Genomic DNA, 11,839 nt, shown 5'->3' on the forward strand with positions numbered 1-11,839 from the left:
TTACAAAAGCAATTTTAAACGTCTATAGTGTAGCAAAACATGCATTCTAAATTATGTTGTCGGTGGACAAATTTACCTAATATTGAGTAAAATGAGGCATGTATGATTGTTGTGTAAATTAATTGGTAAACCGCATGTTTCATTTTATTCGTAAAGTTTATTCGGCAATAGTGTACCAAAGGAATATGCACATTCTCTCTTTTTAGAATATTGAGTAATCTTATTTTTAGAGTGAGGTCGTTTACATGAGACAGTTGATTGAATTGTATTGTTAAATGCATGAACAGTGTTAATAGAATAATGTAAAATGTTGTTATAATCCGATATACGAACAAAATAATAGTTAACATTTTTCCATGATCAAGACATTGAAATGTAATGTGCAAAGTCATGTTGTTGACACGACGATGAAATAATTCATGTTTAATCTTGATTAATCTCGACACGATTAGGTCATTGCAACAAACTGAACCGGCATTGACAATTAAATAATTTGACATGCATGAAATCACGTACTTCAGCAAACGTTATCAAACAGAATACTGATAAGAAAACTGCAAAGTCTCATATCAATTAGGTATAGAGAAATTATCGAAAATAAGAAAAATATATAAAAACCATATCTATTTTTTTTTATATAATAAAGAATCGGCGTATACAACTGTTGAAGTAAGTTATGCCGTATCAATGATTTATTTTAAAGGCTTTATTATCCATCTTTGCTGCGAAGTAAATAAACAGTAATATCGAAAGTCAAGTAAAACAATATGATATTTTTTTAATTATTAAACATGATGTCTACGTGATTTAGATCAACCTTGTAGCGTAAGTCAAGGCAATGTCGATGACGAGATATCGTAGATGTCGATAGTAATGTTCAAGTTAAATAAATTTGTAGCAATACTGTTGTGCCATACGCGCAATATCGTATACCGACATTGATGCTCGTGACTACATCACGACTATGAAAATGAATAATATTGTTTTAATTGCTAATGTTATAATGTTGCATTTCTCTAACTGACACAGCACATAACATAACATAGAAATGTTCAAAAAGAAGAATATTACTAAGGAAAATAAAAGAAATACACGAATATAACTAAGTAATCAAAGATCATTACAAGCAAGTCTTTTTTAAAAGAACAATGCTGTTCCATTTTGAATCGTATAATAACTTATCAAAATAGAGCGTATAACATCTTTCATCGCTATAGTTTCGCTACAAAGGGGAAAAGGTAAACTGCATTTTGGCAGCGATAATAAGCGAAATGAGTGATGATCGTCTGGTGACGAGGAATCAAAGATTACGTAAGAAACGTTTACAGTAGCTGTCGTGACAACACGACTCTCATCTCACCAATATGACGGGCGAAGATGCAATTAAATGACAATTGAGACTCGAAATAATTCAATTAACTCGATAGAAGTCAAAAAGCCCTTGCACACCCTTATACTGAAGTGAGAACAGGAATTGCGATCGAACAAGGGCCCTAGAATCGGAGGGCAGAATAAAAAAAGGGTGGCATTGAGAAATAATGAGAAGTGTTTCATCACAACAAGGAAACGGTTAAGTTGAAAACTCTCACTAGTGGAGAATAGTTCAGCCAAAAGAAATTGAACAAATTGGTATTTCCCCCAAACCCTCCAAATTGTACTTGGAATGAAGCATGCGACTCTTACCGGGGCCCAGTCGGCGGAGAATCGGCGTGAAGAGAGTTGGAGAGAGAGAGAGATAGACTAAGAAGGAGTGTCGTCCCCACGTCAAGCTTCTCTATCCTCAGAGAGACAATTAGTAGCTGGAGTGCTCCTTTTGAAACACGGCCAGATGAGATGGAGTGAAAGTGGAAAAGCGCGCCGAAGCCAAAGAAGTGACGATTTCTTTTTCGTTTCTCATTCATAAGTTCAATATAAACGGACCAAGCGCGCGCGCTTGAGACAGAGAACAGATAGCGGAGGACAGGTCAAAAATCTCAGCGTTGCGTTTCCCCGTGTACCTGTGTCGGTTGTCATGGTTACTGAGTTTGACAGGGATGCGATCCGTACCGCCCATTCTTTTCATGAGGAGGACTCGATCCTTGAGAAAGGTTTGATTAAGGATGGGTCGAAGTCCGCGCTGATTTAATGTTTTGTATACATGCATAGCAATAAAAGCGTGAATATACGATGAGTATTGCTAACGAAGAGGATGCTAATAATACAAGAACAAATTTTGTGCAGGTTAGTTGAAAATTCAAGATTGGCAACTTGGGAGGAGATTAGAGCTTAATTTATTCTGCGTATGTATAACACACAAAAAAGTGAAACAAAAAATTAAAAGATACGCACACCTCTCTTCATGGAAACTGATGAAAAATAAATTGTATAGCGATGCCTGTGTATGGAGGGTGGGGTGGGGGGGTGCGCCTATTCAAACTTATTCAAGATGGGCCTAACTGAAATTTTATATATAAATGGTTGACATCATTAAAAAAAAACAATTTCGAAAAAAGACACTGTGAAGTCAAGGGAATCCAGATACTGCATGGAAAGTATGAAATAAGACAAAATTCAATGTGAATTGAAAACAATTCAACAACTAGACTCTGTACATATTTCAAATAATAGCTATCATGGTTATAAGCTGTGGGGGAGGGATGGGGTGGGGAGGGCTCTTGCCCTCCTCTACTTTGATTTGATTTCAAATCTATTGTTTGTATACAAATTTGAGATTTTAGATTTAATTTTACATTCGTTCCTCATTTTAATAGTTTTTTGAAATATTATTTTTTTCATTAATGACATTCAGAGTTTAATTGTTTGCTATCTACCGTAGATCAGCTATTCTCTTTTATTTTTATTTTAACGAAAGGAATTCTATTAAACAGAAACTAAAGGGGAGAGGAACATTAAATGAAATTGCACGGTAATGACATTTAAAAGCCTAATAATCGATAATAATCTTTTCATTTTCTAAAAATGATGGTAATGATGTCTGACACAATAGGCCACAACTCAAATGAAAGACAAGTGCATGCGACATGTTTATAAATTTGCATATTTCGATACTTAAAATTTGCTCTTCGAAGTTTCAGACGTCTTTTGGTTGTATCAATATTACGTCTTGCCGCGAAATATCGAGTAATAAAATTCATAAGTCCATATGCCCACGTAACTGGAAAGCATATTTGAAGATGAAATGAGTCCATATGTTTGACGTGTATGACGATTATCAACACATTTTGACTTTTATTCTCTTCGATTTAAGCGTATCCCTGGAGACGGATAAGGGGGATTGTTGAGTTTAAATAATTTCTTGAGGCATACGTGATTGGTGGTAGGGGATGGACTCTTCGGTGTCACACGAGCGTGTAAAGTAAGAGTGATCATGAATATGTGACAGCTTTGTGATGGCGATCTGCCGTGGACATGGTGGAGTCGGATATCAGTGTCCAGTATGTCCAGCGGGCGGTGTACGATGTCCAGTGGTACATGTCCAATCCAAACTGACCCATTGTGACATCCCCACCCTCCCTTATTCTTGAGGGCATCAACCCCGTATGTTTTATATTTGAACAACTGTATCAAATTTATGAAGATTTTCTAAATGCGTTAGAAAGTTAGAGGAAGTGTTTTGCATGTAGCTAATGGGTTCTCCCGTATATTCCCCTTTTTGGGGGAGGGAGTGGTTTCCTTTTCCCGACAGACGGCGGTTGGTTTTCTTCTCATCTTTTGGCCGAATTCGACTTTAGTTTAGTCCAACTGACTGATTATGGCTCAGACAGATCTTCTGATGCTAAAGACCGAATACACACCGATATCTCGCTGGATGTAAATTTGCGCCCAGTTCCTGAAAATCAGCGTATGAGCTTTTATGATTTCCTTAAATTTCCGACGCAATATTGCATAAATCACTGTTTCAATTTCTGGTAAGCCGAAGCTCAAATAGCGTTTTGCGAGTTTGCACGCCGCCTAGAAATTGGCTTGCTCCACATACATGCCAGCGTATGAATTTGGAGCAAATGTTTACACACATCGACAGGCCCCATCTGGCTTGTAATTTGACTGCGCGCCGACCTGTCCAAAGATGCGCGCACAACCATCACGTATCGAAGAAGCCGAAAATCGCTTTAAAGCCGTGCACGACGTATGTTCGACTGACATAAAGCATATTATGTCAGACTGGAGAGAAATTGATGATAATTTTGTTAAAGCGTAAAGCGATAGCTCTTAATTCCATTCATTTCTCTCATGCTTACCATTATGTATTTCAGAGTAGACCGTAGTCATGAAAAGGTAAGGTATATTCAGACTTCGTCAATCGAAAAAAATACTGCGAGTTTTCGATCAACAGCGCAACGGATTCACGAACGTCGAAATGTATTTTAAGGTTCTTCGTGATAATGAATGGTTTGGCTTGGTTTAATTCACGCTTAAAAACATAAATATAAACAAAATAAACATTAAATGATCAAATAATTACATACATTATAAAAATTAATGTAACAATAATCAAACTTAACAATGCATGCAATACAAAATTATATATCGCAGTGACAGACCCGTTTCAGATCGGCTATTAATAGCTAACCTGTTCTTCCCCGGGGTCCCTAAATAACATTCGTCCTAAACAGTGAACAAACGACACATTTGCAATTTTTCGTCAGTTCCAAAACTTATAGGACGAAACTGCTCTTCCTTTTCACTAATTGTCGACAAAGATCTCTGAGCTCTTCATTGTCATTTACCGGGCATTTTCAATGCATTTTTTGTGTTCTTGAATCCGTCGTGCGGCACGGAGCAAAAACTCCTTGCTATGCTGGGCAGGTAAATTATCCCGCAAGTCAATTTTGTATGAACATCTTTGAATTAGAATGTAATTTTATTTGATTTCCTCTCTATGGAATTCTTCCTCTCGATTCCTCAATCCTTTAATATATTGATTTTAAAAACACCTCTCATTAATGGACCTTCGTCGGGGTATATGCCTATAGCTACACACGGTCAAAGTTGTTAATTTTCAATCTTTTCAATAGTTTTTCGCTATGTACCTGTTTATAAGTTTCCAAAGTTTATCTCGTTAAATTTCAGTGAGATAAAGAAATCACAAGAAAGTTACACACTCTCATGTGACCTGTACTAAACCGACAATCCTGGCGAGGATGACGAAATAAATCCTTTTTTTTTTTACTCCACTGCACAAATAAATCCTCCTCCATTTTAAGCTCTATACGCACATGAATAAGAAACCTTTCATTATCAGTTTCTTTTTTTTCTAACCAGATATATTTCTGCCACATTTTCCGGATCTCAAACAATTTTGGGGGCGCGCTGGGTATTTTAGCGTGTTCGGATGCGATATCTCAGCACGTGCGATCGCCACTTGAAATTTAAAAGCCGCACCATATGCTCGCATTGAGCACATCTATTGTTGGACAAGTTTAAACAGTGCGCTGCTCTTTGCTCGTCCAGTATACAGACTGGCGACATATTGCCCACCCCAATCTTTTCTTCGAATAATCAACTATTCATAACCCCTAATAATCACTTTTTATCACTGTCACTCGGGAATGCACCGATTATGAATACAATTCTTTTCTCCTCCCCCTGTGTGTTTCTCTTCTTTTCCATTTCAAACGAGAATTTCTGCAAATGAAAGCACGGTTTGTCCATCTTTTTGTTGCATATATACCCCTGAATTCATACCAGCGCTGACAGAGGAAAAAATAATCACAATATCAATTTAATGTTCTCAGACAGGTCACAGGGTCGCCTTGGTAAAGAAATGAAATCACCAATATTGTTTCAATAGGTAATATTTATCACATATTTATACCAAACTGTTGTATAAGTATTTCTTTCATACTTCAGTCGCAATTCTACATGCATGATGAAAAAGGAAGTCGTTTGCATTTTCAGTGATGAATTCAACATATGTTTTTGTAATACAGTTATATCAGTCAGATTTCATGTTCTTGTATACTTATCTTGCTCTTGCTATTCCTATCAAGTATGATAATCGTCAACATTATTCTCTATACGTTCCTTTAAACTTTTGATAATAGATGTAAAGAGATATCCTTCTCCCTTAATTTTTTTTAATTTCTCTAAAAACGTATTTTACATGTCACTGTAGACAATTATTCCTGTGGTAAGAGCCTTAGTTAAAGATATCGTTCCTTGTAGCTTTTGCTAAACTATATACACTCTTAAAAATGCTGGGCAAGCTACTGTCCACAAAACATTTTTTTAACTTTATCCAATTATGGGTAGTTTTAAACCCATAATGTGTGCTTTGGGAGAAAACTTTACAGTAATGGTTAAAACTACCGAGAGTTGGACAATTTTTTAAAACAATTGTTGAGTGGACAATAATGTTGACCAACATTTTAAAAGTGTTAACAAGTTAAGGAATGTCATATTAGTTAAAAGCTTTAACTCAACAAAAATTCAAACTAAAAATGGCAGAGTAACGTCTATTATTCAACAAATATCTTAACAATTAGGAGTCACATTGACGACTTTCTCTAGGCAGAATAATCGGTAACAAAATTCCTGCCCTTACCAGTAACTGTTGTCTTCCCGTCGTTTCATTATACATACTCAAAAGTAAACTTTTCTGTTTTCACATAAGGATGGCGCCATTTTTTCATGGAGAGAATTGCAAAGTAGAGATAGGATTTTGTTATACTTTTCATTTGTTTGATTAATAAATAGGAGTATTTTACCTTTTTAATTATTTCTTTGTTTTCTTCCTTTTGTTAAAGCTTTGGGTTATCTTCCTTTTTTTCTCTCTTTTTTCACTACTTGAAAATTCATGGGGTGCTACTGTCTCCCAGTATAGCGGCGCACCTTCTTTCATCTGCCATTGAAATTAAATCTTGTTCATAAAAGCAAATATGGGGGAATGATTGGCCATCTTGACAGTTTCTTAATCACTCTTTATGATTCCATGGTAAATCGAAAATGATACAAGACCAAATATATGACTTACATGGAGAATTTTCTTGCGGGGCACGAGATGGTGAATATTGGTGATGCGGCTAAGTCGCAGTATCGACTTTCATGAGGGACCGTTTACCAGTACCAAAAGGGCTTTTTTTTTCGTATGTCTTGTTCCCTTTCCTCTTTTTTAAAAAAAAACTTCTTACCAAACCACTGAAAGAGTTTAGAGCTCCAATAGCCGGCGGCAGAAATGCGAGCTACCTGGTTGAGTCGGCTAAAATCTGTTCAACCGCCTCGACGGACCTCCTATACTCTTCTTTACCGGAGTTTCCTCTTCCCATGCACGCTTTCCCCAACCCACTTTTTTCCCCTCTCTCCCTCTCGTTACCTCCCTCTACCCCTGTATCCCTCAATATCTACATCTCGGGCTCTCGCAATGAGCAGGTATGACTATCTCTCGGCATTACTTTTGTAATATTTTGCATGACAAGTATATAGGCCTACGTACCTTGAAGGCTTGTGCAAGTATATTTCTATCCTCGATGTTACAGCTAATGCCATCGCTTCATTTTCCTATCCCTATACTTTGTCAGTAAACTCCAACCTTGCACCCCTCATCTCGCTCTTTTTTACACCCCTATCAACGTAGGACTGCGGACCAATCTGTTCCACGACCCATCTCAATTACATATTTGGTTTCAGATCTTCAGGCTATGGAAGGGCGGAGTGTAATCGCATGCATAAAGAGGCCCAATTTGTCGCCTGGATTTGGTTTTCATACTATTGATATTGAGGCGATTAACTAACTTAACCATGAATACAATGTCAAATTTCGTTTGGTGTTTTGTTACATGTTGCCGTTATACGGGGTCTGTCATCTTTACTAATGTTTGGTCTTTCTTACATCTTTTATTCCAATAACATGCCTGCATATGGATTTGTTTAAGCCACTTACGCATTCAGATACATTTAGTATACTCTAATTTATTTACCAAATGCAATTAAAACAATTTAACTCTGATATCGAATTTGAAATTACGATAAATGAATAAAACCCAATATAAAGGAACTTGTGAAACACTCATCTCGTACTTTATCATCTTATCTCATCTCGATTGTACTTTATAAATAAAACAATAGATTGCACACCAGGCATTTAGTTATGAAATATTAATGCTGCAGAAATTAGGTTTGATGGTATCATATTATCAGTTACATTTATATAACACTTTACATTCATACCGGTAAAACATTAAACACTTTGAGTTGTATTAAATTAAGATTCATAATATTCAGATTTTAATTTTGTGCATACCAAGCACCAAAAAACGTAGCTTATGCCCCGGAGATTATGATTAAGACAAAAAAAATTATATTGTTGTGCCTCACAAAAATGTAATTCAATCTTCTCTAAAGCTCTATATCAATGTCGACAATAATGCTGAAGTTAGAATCATGTTATCTCATTCACTGTGTTCTCGATTAATGATACAAGGGGAATGTTTACTACAGAGCAATGTTAATTTATTACACAATGATGACATTCATTAAATTAAATGTTTTATCAGCAATCAATATCAATATTGTTAATGACACTCTTTATTCTATTTTGCACTTGATGCTGTTCACTTATCAATCATGAAATAGATAATTTGGTAACATATTAATCTTTTCAATCTAATTTTCTTGAAGGTGATGATAAATTATATATCAGTGGTCATTAATTACTAATCTCAAGTGGAAAGCGTGGTTTGATCAAATTAATTTCGTTGCTCCCTCTTGATACGGTTGACACATTCCTAATTCACTCTTCGTCACGCCTTATTTTCTCTAACGACATTAAAGGGGGCAGCAGCGAACTCTTCTGTCCTCTGATGCCCTTAGTCGGTATCAATTTTCAAATCATTAAGGCAAAAAGGCATTGTTCACTCACTGTAATGTTTTGCCAAGCGGTATTTTCTATCTGTACTTCTTATTGATCGTCCAAGCTAAAACGATTTAGACTCTTCGGAGGCTTGGCTCGACCAAAACACCGAATAAAAGAAGATACTCAGCATTTTTCCTCCCTCTCTCTTTCCCGTCACCTCCTTTTCCTCCTCTATTATCACTCAGAATTCAAATTATCGTCGTCACTCTTCGATTTTTTTTCTCCCTCTCCGTCTTCTCCCCCCTGACTTCTGATCGAAGCCGGGTTTTAATATGCTCGCACCGTGTTAATGTCTATTCGATACAAGGCTAATATTACGCATTAGGAATGATGTTGCCCGAGGCCGAACGCGGGCTTTTTGGTGTAGAGCATCTCTTCTTCCGAACACGATGGAGCTAATTTCGCCATATCCTCAGGCATCCTCTACCTGTCCGCATTACAGACAATCCTTCTCTTTTCCATTACCCTTCACCCCATCCCGAAGACACTCTTTACCTCTATCTCTCTTCAACTTTCTCAGCTTTTCATCAAGTTTTTCGTTCGTCATGCCCTTTTCTTCCTTCTTTCACTGTATAATACTGTTGACATTTTCTGAATGTATAAGTTTTATTTTATAAATTGCCTTAATGTTCCATTCTAAGGTTCCCGAACTTCATTTTTATCATGAAAATCCATACTTGCCGATTTTTCATGTATGTTTCTTTTAGATTTCAATTTAACCTTTCTTTTATGGCACTGTTTCCTGTGAAAACGCGTGGTCAAATAAAAAATATAAAACTCGCAAATCAGCTCCTTTTCTTTTATTGTTAAATGCAGGAATTGATTCTTGATCAATATAAACGATTATTTCTAGAAAAAAAATCGAGTCTCTCGGTCTCTTTGTGTGTGTTTAATAACAATGTTGTTTACCAACATTTTTTTTAATTTGATAAATGATAATTTTTGTATTTTTGTATCCATTTCTGATATAACTTTGGTAAACATTTCAACTTGTTAATCTCTTTCGTTTTTTTATCTTTTTTTTTTAATTGGCTATTTGATATTTCATTATACGTCTCTACTCTTCTATATCTCTATTTATCTTCTTTATTTCTATCTATCAATCTTGTTCATCCATCTAGCTCTGTTTTTTTTTAAATCTTATTTGTTTGAATCTAACTCTCTTCACGTCTCTCGTCCCTATCGCTTTGTATCTCATCCCCTCTCCCTTTGTTTCGTCTCTCTCCTCATCCATTTGATTTTGCCCCTCTCTCTCTCCATTCTTTCTTACCATCTATCTCTCCTATGTAAACTTCATTTCGTGGTGCGATGCGGCGCTGGCTTCAATAAACCTGCCATCGATTACTAACATCAAATGATACTGCCGGGAAATGGGTTGTCAACTTTTCCAGCTATTTGCTCGGAGCACAAAAAATAAAAAGCCCTTGATAAAATGTCTCTTTCTTCTCTTTAGGCCTCTCTCTTCTTTCTTTCTTCCTCCTTCTATTTTCTGCGATAGAGCGGAACTGTAATGGGATGTCAGAGAAAGGCCCAATTAAGGATGCAGCGTTGGAACATCGATCGCCCTCCTATACCCTGACTCAAGATATACCATGTCGGTGCATCCCTAAATTCTTTATTGCTATGGAGCCATCTCACAGACAATCTCTGATCTACGCCTCCATTCTCTTATTTAAAAGGAGAAAAAAGTTTTATATTCACCATAAATTTCACCATATATATCTTATAACAAGTATGTTCAACTTTGATATCTTCACAAAATGATGAAAAAAAAAATCGTTATCAATATAAGTCTTAAAAATATTTTTGGCTAATCGTATTAAGTCTAGAATATTTCCTACCCCTTTCTTTTAATTATTCACTCTATTTATAATTTTACGTGAAAATAAGCCCGATTCTCTCCTGTTCGTTTTTACAATATTTTTTTGCAGAATAAGAAATAAAGAAACTGAACATTAAATTTATTTTTTTATACTCCGCAGTTAATTTTCTTGGCACACGTTTTCAGATCATCAAAAGGGATTATTTTTTAGCATTTTTGCTAAAGCTAAATTTGATAAGTTGTGAGTGTAGTTGCTGTTAAAAGAAGATTGTTCATTTAAAACGATGGTTGTTTTTAAGAATGAGAAAAAATCAATTCAATTAATTCAAAATATAACCTTGGCAAAAACAAATTGATAAAGAAATTGCATTTTTAGAAGTATTGAATTGTAAAGGTAGCTCCTTATTTATTTTGTTTCCATTTTGTGCAATATCAATCCAGACAAACAATCATGAAGATTATTACCTCGTTAGTATAATGATACAATTGACAAGAATTATACATTCGTATTAACAAACTTAATTTCGTATCTGCTTTTATTATAACAGTTGACTTGCTTCATTATTTATCTATAAGAATCATTAAAGTATTTTGGATATTCTACAGTTGATTAATGAAAATGAAGCTATTTTAAAAAAAGCTTTAATTAAATAAAAAAAATAATAATAAGCCTTGGTTTCTTATCCTCGTACTTGATAATGAGCCTATCATTAGCAGGTAAAATAAAATTAGCATGGAATTTGTTCATATTTATTCCACCGCCAAACTTTAATACTATTATTTACAGATTTACAATATCAGTTTGATCGAGAATTGTGTTTATTTCGAGATAGCTATTTTTTGTTGCTCTAAATACTATTCTATTAATCTCTAGCTTTCACATATATAAAATGAAAATGAATAATAAATCACCAAGATTTGATCTCCTTAAAAGTGAAGTTCAGAGATATTTTGTTGTTGAAAAGTACATTTTGATGAAAAAATAATCAATGCGAGAAATTTCATCAGAAATTGTCGTTGTTTTTAAAATTATTTCATAAAGTAGGCATCACCAGTACTTTTTCATTTATAAAATATTTTATGTTAATATGTAGAAAAAATGTATAAAGAATTATGTAAAAGAATTAATGTATGTAAAAGAATTATGTAAAAATAATTTGATTCGT

The sequence above is a fragment of the Lytechinus variegatus genome, chromosome 7, assembly GCF_018143015.1.
Source record: "Lytechinus variegatus isolate NC3 chromosome 7, Lvar_3.0, whole genome shotgun sequence".
Lineage (NCBI taxonomy): Eukaryota > Metazoa > Echinodermata > Echinoidea > Temnopleuroida > Toxopneustidae > Lytechinus > Lytechinus variegatus.